This window comes from Arachis stenosperma, chromosome 1, assembly GCF_014773155.1.
Source record: "Arachis stenosperma cultivar V10309 chromosome 1, arast.V10309.gnm1.PFL2, whole genome shotgun sequence".
In the NCBI taxonomy this organism is placed as follows: Eukaryota; Viridiplantae; Streptophyta; class Magnoliopsida; order Fabales; family Fabaceae; genus Arachis; species Arachis stenosperma.
The window spans coordinates 89,816,834-89,825,744 of record NC_080377.1 but is presented as its reverse complement, the minus strand read 5'-3'; the positions used below and the strand labels follow the sequence as shown (position 1 = coordinate 89,825,744).

The following is an 8,911-nucleotide window of genomic DNA, read 5'->3' as shown; positions in this document are numbered from 1 at the left end:
GAAGATTCTGATTAAAGAATCTAAGAGAAGCTCACTCAATCTGATGTAGAACGGAGGTGGTTGTCAGACACACGTTCATGGATTGAGGAAGGTGATGAGTGTCACGGATCATCACCTTCTTCATAATTAAGCGCGAATGAACATCTTAGATAGGAACACACACGTTTGAATGGAGAAATAGAAACAATTGCATTAATTCATCGAGACGCTGCAGAGCTCCTCACCCCCAACAATGGAGTTTAGAGACTCATGCTGCCAAAAGGTACAAATTTCAGATCTAAAATGTCATGAGATGCAAAATAAGTCTCTAAAAGTTGTTTAAATAGCAAACTAGTAACCTAAGTTTACAGAATATGAGTAAACTAAGATAATTGGGGCAGAAATCTACTTCTGGGGCCCACTTGGTGTGTGCTGGGGCTGAGACTTAAGCCTCTCACGTGCTTGGGCTGTTTCTGGAGTTGAACGCCAGGTTGTAACATGTTTTGGGCATTGAACTCCAACTTGTAACCTGTTTCTGGCGCTGGACGCCAGACTGCAGCATGGAACTGTGGTGCACGAAATTGTGATCACTACAACTCCGCACAACTAACCAGCAAGTGCACTGGGTCGTCCAAGTAATAAACCTTACGCGAGTAAGGGTCGATCCCACGGAGATTGTTGGTATGAAGCAAGCTATGGTCACCTTGTAAATCTTAGTCAGGAAGACTCAAATGGGTATAGATGATGAATAAAACATAAAGATAAAGATAGAGGTACTTATGTAATTCATTGGTAGGAATTTCAGATAAGCGTATGAAGATGCTTGGTCCCTTCCGTCTCTCTGCTTTCCTACTGTCTTCATCCAATCCTTCTTACTCCTTTCCATGGCAAGCTTATGCAAGGGTTTCACCGTTGTCAGTGGCTACCTCCCATCCTCTCAGTGGAAATGTTCAACGCACCCTGTCACGGCACGGCTATCCATCTGTCGGTTCTCGATCAGGCCGGAATAGAATCCAGTGATTCTTTTGCGTCTGTCACTAACGCCCCGCCTTCAGGAGTTTGAAGCACGTCACAGTCATTCAATCATTGAATCCTACTCAGAATACCATAGACAAGGTTAGACCTTCCGGATTCTCTTGAATGCCGCCATCAGTTCTTGCCTATACCACGAAGATTCCGGTTAAAGAATCCAAGAGATATCCACCCAATCTAAGGTAGAACGGAGGTGGTTGTCAGTCACACGTTCATAAGCGAGAATGATGATGAGTGTCACGGATCATCACATTCATCAAGTTGAAGAACAAGTGATATATTGGACAAAGAACAAGCGGAATTGAATAGAAGAACAATAGTAATTGCATTAATACTCGAGGTACAGCAGAGCTCCACACCTTAATCTATGGTGTGTAGAAACTCCACCGTTGAAAATACATAAGAACAAGGTCTAGGCATGGCCGTGAGGCCAGCCTCCCAAAGTGATCAAAAGATCTAAAGAACAAAAGATTCCAAAGATCAGAAGATGAAAATACAATAGTAAAAGGTCCTACTTATAGAAAACTAGTAGCCTAAGGGTTACAAAGATGAGTAAATGACATAAAAATCCACTTCCGGGCCCACTTGGTGTGTGCTTGGGCTGAGCATTTAAGCATTTTCGTGTAGAGACTCTACTTGGAGTTAAACGCCAGCTTTTATGCCAGTTTGGGCGTTTAACTCCCATTTTGGTGCCAGTTCCGGCGTTTAACGCTGGGAAATCTGAAGGTGACTTTGAACGCCGATTTGGGCCATCAAATCTTGGGCAAAGTATGGACTATTATATATTGCTGGAAAGCCCAGGATGTCTACTTTCCAACGCCATTGAGATTGCGCCAATTGGGCTTCTGTAGCTCCAGAAAATCCACTTCGAGTGCAGGGAGGTCAGAATCCAACAGCATCTGCAGTCCTTTTCAGTCTCTGAATCAGATTTTTGCTCAGGTCCCTCAATTTCTGCCAGAAAATACCTGAAATCACAGAAAAACACACAAACTCATAGTAAAGTCCAGAAAAGTGAATTTTAATTAAAAACTAATAAAAATATACTAAAAACTAACTAAATCCTACTAGAAACATACTGAAAACAATGCCAAAAAGCGTACAAATTATCCGCTCATCACAACACCAAACTTAAATTGTTGCTTGTCCTCAAGCAACTGAAAATCAAATAAGATAAAAAGAAGAGAATATGCAATGAACTCCAAAAACATCTATGAAGATCAGTATTAATTAGATGAGCGGGGCTTTTAGCTTTTTGCCTCTGAACAGTTTTGGCATCTCACTCTATCCTTTGAAACTCAGAATGATTGGCTTCTTTAGGAACTCAGAATCCAGATAGTGTTATTGATTCTCCTAGCTAAGTATGATGATTCTTGAACACAGCTACTTATTGAGTCTTGGCTGTGGCCCAAAGCACTCTGTCTTCCAGTATTACCACCGGATACATACATGCCACAGACACATAATTGGGTGAACCTTTTCAGATTGTGACTCAGCTTTGCTAAAGTCCCCAATTAGAGGTGTTCAGGGTTCTTAAGCACACTCTTTTTGCCTTGGATCACAACTTTATTTCTTTCTTTTTTCTTTTCTCTTTCTTTTTTTTCGTTTTTCTCCTTCTTTTTTTTTTTTTTGTATTCACTGCTTTTTCTTGCTTTAAGAATCATTTTGGTGATTTTTCAGATCCTCAGTAACATGTCTCCTTTTTCATCATTCTTTCAAGAGCCAACATTCATGAATCACAAATTCAAAAGACATATGCACTGTTCAAGCATGCATTCAGAAAACAAAAGTGTTGCCACCACATCAAAATAATTAAACTGTTATAAAATTCAAAATTCATGCAATTCTTTTCCTTTTCAATTAAGAACATTTTTTATTTAAGAAAGGTGATGGATTCATAGGACATTCATAACTTTAAGGCATAGACACTAATGATCATAAGACACAAACATGGATAGACATAAGCATGAAATTTTCGAAAAACAAGAAAATAAAGAACAAGGAGATTAAAGAACGGGTCCACCTTAGTGATGGCGGCTTGTTCTTCCTCTTGAAGGTCTTATGGAGTGCTTGAGCTCCTCAATGTCTCTTCCTTGTCTTTGTTGCTCCTCTCTCATGATTCTTTGGTCTTCTCTAATTTCATGGAGGAGAATGGAATGTTCTTGGTGCTCCACCCTTAGTTGTCCCATGTTGGAACTCAATTCTTCTAGGGAGGTGTTCAGTTGCTCCCAATAGTCTTGTGGAGGAAAGTGCATCCCTTGAGGTATCTCAAGGATTTCATGATGAGTGGGATCTCTTGTTTGCTCCATCCTTTTCTTAGTGATGGGCTTGAGGTCATGCCTTCTCAGTTGAACTGGCTTCCCTCTTGAATCTCTCTTCCATTGGGCACCCTCTTCACAAATGTCTGTGAGGACTTGGTCCAACTTTTGATCAAAGTTGACCCTTCTAGTGTAAGGATGTTCATCTCCTTGCATCATAGGCAAGTTGAATGCCACCCTTACTTTTTCTGGACTAAAATCCAAGTATTTTCCCCGAACCATAGTAAGCCAATTCTTTGGATCCAGGTTCACACTTTGATCATGGTTCTTGGTGATCCATGCATTGGCATAGAACTCTTGAACCATTAAGATTCCGACTTGTTGAATGGGGTTGGTAAGAACTTCCCAACCTCTTCTTCGGATCTCATGTCGGATCTCCGGATATTCACCCTTTTTGAGTGAAAAAGGGACCTCGGGGATCACCTTCTTCAAGGCCACAACTTCATAGAAGTGGTCTTGATGCACCCTTGAGATGAATCTCTCCATCTCCCATGACTCGGAGGTGGAAGCTTTTGCCTTCCCTTTCTTCTTTCTAGAGGTTTCTCCGGCCTTGGATGCCATAAATGGTTATGGAAAAACGAAAAAGCAACGCTTTTACCACACCAAACTTAAAAGGTTTGCTCGTCCTCGAGCAAAAGAAGAAAGAAAAGAGTAGAAGAAGAAGAAATGAGGAAGAAGGGAATGGCTTTTGTGTTCGGCCAAAGAGGGTGAGAAGTGGTGTTTAGGTTGTGTGAAAATGAAGGGGTGAAGAGGGGTTTATATAGGAGAGGGGGGCTCATGGTTCGGTCATGTATGGGTGGGTTTGGGAGGGAAAGTGGTTTGAATTTGAAGGGTGAGGTAGGTGGGGTTTTGTGAAGGATGGATGTGAGTGGTGAAGAGAAGATGGGGTTTGATAGGTGAAGGGTTTTTGGGGAAGAGGTGTTGAGGTGATTGGTGAATGGGGAAGAAGAGAGAGAGTGGTGTTGTTGGTGGGGATCCTGTGGGGTCCACAGATCCTGAGGTGTCAAGGAAAAGTCATCCCTGCACCAAATGGCATGCAAAATCACGTTTTGAGCCAATTCTGGTGTTAAACACCGGGCTGGTGCCCATTTCTGGCATTTAACGCCAGGTTCTTGCCCTTTCCTGGCGTTTAACGCCAGTCTGGTGCCCCTTTCTGGCGTTAAACGCCCAGAATGGTGCCAGACTGTGCGTTAAACGCCCATCTGCTAGCCTTACTGGCCTTTAAACGCCAGTAGGTTCTTCCTCCAGGGTGTGCTGTTTTTCTTCCTGTTTTTCATTCTGTTTTTGCTTCTTTAATTGATTTTGTGACTTCTCATGATCATTAACCTACAAAATAAAATAGAATAACAAAGAAAAAATATATAAAATATAACATTGGGTTGCCTCCCAACAAGCGCTTCTTTAATGTCAGTAGCTTGACAGATGGCTCTCATGGAGCCTCACATTTTCTCAGAGCAATGTTGGAACCTCCCAACACCAAACTTGGAGTTTGAATGTGGGGGTTCAACACCAAACTTAGAGTTTGGTTGTGGCCTTCCAACACCAAACTTAGAGTTTGACTGTGGGGGCTCTGTTTGACTCTGATTTGAGAGAAGCTCTTCATGCTTCCTCTCCATGGTGACAGAGGGATATCCTTAAGCCTTAAACACAAAGGATTCTTCATTCACTTGAATGATCAGTTCACCTCCATCAACATCAATCACAGCCTTTGCTGTGGCTAGGAAGGGTCTGCCAAGGATGATAGATTCATCCATGCACTTCCCAGTTTCTAGGACTATGAAATCAGCAGGGATGTAATGGTCTTCAATCTTCACCAAAACATTTTCTACAAGTCCATAAGCTTGTTTCCTTGAATTATCTGCCATCTCTAGTGAGATTCTTGCAGCTTGTACCTCAAAGATCCCTAGCTTCTCCATTACAGAGAGAGGCATGAGGTTTACACTTGACCCTAAGTCACACAGAGCCTTGTTGAAGGTCATGGTGCCTATGGTACAAGGTATGGAGAACTTCCCAGGGTCCTACCTCTTTTGAGGTAATTTCTGCCTAGACAAGTCATCCAATTCTTTGGTGAGCAAAGGGGGTTCATCCTCACAAGTCTCATTTCCAAATAACTTGTCATTTAGCTTCATGATTGCTCCAAGGTATTTAGCAACTTGCTCTTCAGTGACATACTCATCCTCTTCAGAGGAAGAATACTCATCAGAGCTCATGAAAGGCAGAAGTAAGTCCAATGGAATCTCTATGGTCTCATTTTGAGCCTCAGATTCCCATGGTTCCTCATTAGGGAACTTGATGAGCGGATAATTTATACACTTTTTGGCATTGTTTTTAGTATGTTTTTGGTATGATCTAGTTAGTTTTTAGCATATTTTTATTAGTTTTTAGCTAAAAATCACTTTTCTGGACTTTACTATGAGTTTGTGTGTTTTTCTGTGATTTCAGGTATTTTCTGGCTGAAATTGAGGGACCTGAGCAAAAATCTGATTCAGAGACTGAAAAGGACTGCAGATGCTGTTGGATTCTGACCTCCCTGCACTCGAAGTGGATTTTCTGGGGCTACAGAAGCCCAATTGGCACGCTCTCAACGGCGTTGGAAAGTAGACATCCTGGGCTTTCCAGCAATATATGATAGTCCATACTTTGCCCAAGATTTGATAGCCCAAACCGGCGTTCAAAGTCACCTTCAGAATTTCCAGCGTTAAACGCCGGAACTGGCACCAAAATGGGAGTTAAACGCCCAAACTGGCATAAAAGCTGGCGTTTAACTCCAAGAAGAGTCTCTACACGAAAATGCTTCATTGCTCAGCCCAAGCACACACCAAGTGGGCCCGGAAGTGGATTTTTATGTCATTTACTCATCTTTGTACACCCTAGGCTACTAGTTCTCTATATATTGGACCTTTTACTATTGTATTTTCATCTTGGTTCTTCTGGTTCCCTCTCTGGGGCCGAAACCAATGATCACTTTTGTTCTTATGTATTTTCAACGGTGGAGTTTCTACACACCATAGATTAAGGTGTGGAGCTCTGCTGTACCTCGAGTATTAATGCAATTACTATTGTTCTTCTATTCAATTCCGCTTGTTCTTTGTCCAAGATATCACTTGTTCTTCAACTTGATGAATGTGATGATCCGTGACATTCATCATCATTCTCACTTATGAACAAAGTGACTGACAACCACTTTTGTTCTACAAGCAAACAAGGCTCTAGTGTTTATCTCTTGGATTCCTGATACACGATGCATGGTTGATCGCCTGACAACCGAGTGCTCGCCTGACAAACGAGCCAGCCATTCTGTGAGATCAGAGTCTTCGTGGTATAGGCGAGAACTGATGGCGGAATTCAAGAGAATCCGGAAGGTCTAAACCTTGTCTGTGGTATTCTGAGTAGGATTCAATGATTGAATGACTGTGACGTGCTTCAAACTCCTAGCAGGCGGGGCGTTAGTGACAGACGCAAAAGAATCACTGGATTCTATTCCGGCCTGACCGAGAACCGACAGCTGATTAGCCATATGCTGTGACAGAGCATAGGAACATTTTCACTGAGAGGATGGGAGGTAGCCACTGACAACGGTGAAACCCTACATAAGCTTGCCATGGAAAGGAGTAAGAAGGATTGGATGAAGACAGTAGGAAAGCAGAGAGACGAAAGGGAAGGCATCTTCATACGCTTATCTGAAGTTCCTACCAATGAATTACATAAGTACCTCTATCTTTATCTTTATGCTTTATTCGTATATCACTATACCCATTTGAGTCTGCCTGACTAAGATTTACAAGGTGACCATAGCTTGCTTCATACCAACAATCTCCGTGGGATCGACCCTTACTCGCGTAAGGTTTATTACTTGGACGACCCAGTGCACTTGCTGGTTAGTTGTGCGAAGTTGTAGTGATCACAATTTCGCGCACCAGAACTCATTGGAGGCTAGTGCACGCCCATTGAGGTCTTCCTCAGTAGCGTTCACTTCCTCTCCTTCCTCTCCAAATTCGGCCATGTTGATGGCCTTGCACTCTCCTTTTGGATTTTCTTCTGTATTGCTTGGGAGAGTACTAGGAGGGAGTTCAGTAATTTTCTTGCTCAGCTGTCCCACTTGTGCCTCCAAATTCCTAATGGAGGACCTTGTTTCAGTCATGAAACTTTGAGTGGTTTTGATTAGATCAGAGACCATAGTTGCTAAGTCAGAGGGGTTCTGCTTAGAATTCTCTGTCTGTTGCTGAGAAGATGATGGAAAAGGCTTGCCATTGCTAAACCTGTTTCTTCCACCATTATTGTTGTTGAAACCTTGTTGAGGTCTCTGTTGATCCTTCCATGAGAAATTTGGATGATTCCTCCATGAAGAATTATAGGTGTTTCCATAGGGTTCTCCTAGGTAATTCACCTCTTCCATTGAAGGGTTCTCAGGATCATACGCTTCTTCTTCAGATGAAGCACCCTTAGTACTGCTTGGTGCATTTTGCATTCCAGACAGACTTTGAGAAATCACATTGACTTGTTGAGTCAATATTTTATTCTGAGCCAATATGGCATTCAGAGTATCAATCTCAAGAACTCCTTTCTTCTGATTTGTCCCATTGTTCACAAGATTCCTTTCAGAAGTGTACATGAATTGGTTATTTGCAACCATTTCAATTAGCTCTTGAGCTTCTGCAGGCGTCTTCTTCAGATGAAGAGATCCTCCGGCAGAGCTATCTAAAGACATTTTGGATAGTTCAGAGAGACCATCATAGAAAATACCTATGATGCTCCATTCAGAAAGCATGTCAGAAGGACATTTTCTGATCAATTGTTTGTATCTTTCCCAAGCTTCATAGAGGGATTCTCCATCCTTCTGTCTGAAGGTTTGGACCTCCACTCTAAGCTTACTCAATTTTTGAGGTGGAAAGAACTTTGCCAAGAAGGCATTGACTAGCTTTTCCCATGAGTCCAGGCTTTCTTTAGGTTGTGAGTCCAACCATGTCCTAGCTCTGTCTCTTACAGCAAAAGGGAATAGCATAAGTCTGTAGACCTCAGGGTCAACCCCATTAGTCTTGACAGTGTCACAGATTTGCAAGAATTCAGCTAAGAACTGATGAGGATCTTCCAATGGAAGTCCATGGAACTTGCAATTCTGTTGCATTAGAGAAACTAATTGAGGCTTAAGCTCAAAGTTTACTCCAATGGCAGGGATAGAGATGCTTCTCCCATAGAAGTCGGGAGTAGGTGCAGTAAAGTCACCAAGCACCTTCCTTGCATTGTTGGCATTGTTGTTGTTTTCGACTGCCATGGATTCTTCTTCTTTGAAGATTTCTGTTAGGTCCTCTACAGAGAGTTGTGACTTAGCTTCTCTTAGCTTTCGCTTCAAGGTCCTTTCAGGTTCAGGGTCGGCTTCAACAAGAATGCTTTTGTCTTTGTTCCTGCTCATATGAAAGAGAAGAGAACAAGAAAATGTGGAATCCTCTATGTCACAGTATAGAGATTCCTTGAGGTGTCAGAGGAACAGAATAATAGAAGAAAGAGGTAGAAGAATTCGAACTTAGTGAGATTGAGTTCGAATTGTGCATTGAGAAGGAGTGGTACTCCATAAATAGAAGGATGTG

At 42.2% G+C, this 8,911-nt stretch overlaps 1 non-coding gene across 1 annotated transcript; it reads left to right on the top strand.

The window, feature by feature from the left end:
- Positions 1 to 8,088: 8,088 nt before the first annotated feature.
- LOC130955085 (small nucleolar RNA R71) lies at positions 8,089 to 8,196 on the top strand. The gene has a single exon (XR_009076584.1). It is a non-coding gene; the product is annotated as a small nucleolar RNA R71 (small nucleolar RNA).
- The last annotated feature ends 715 nt before the right edge of the window (positions 8,197 to 8,911 follow it).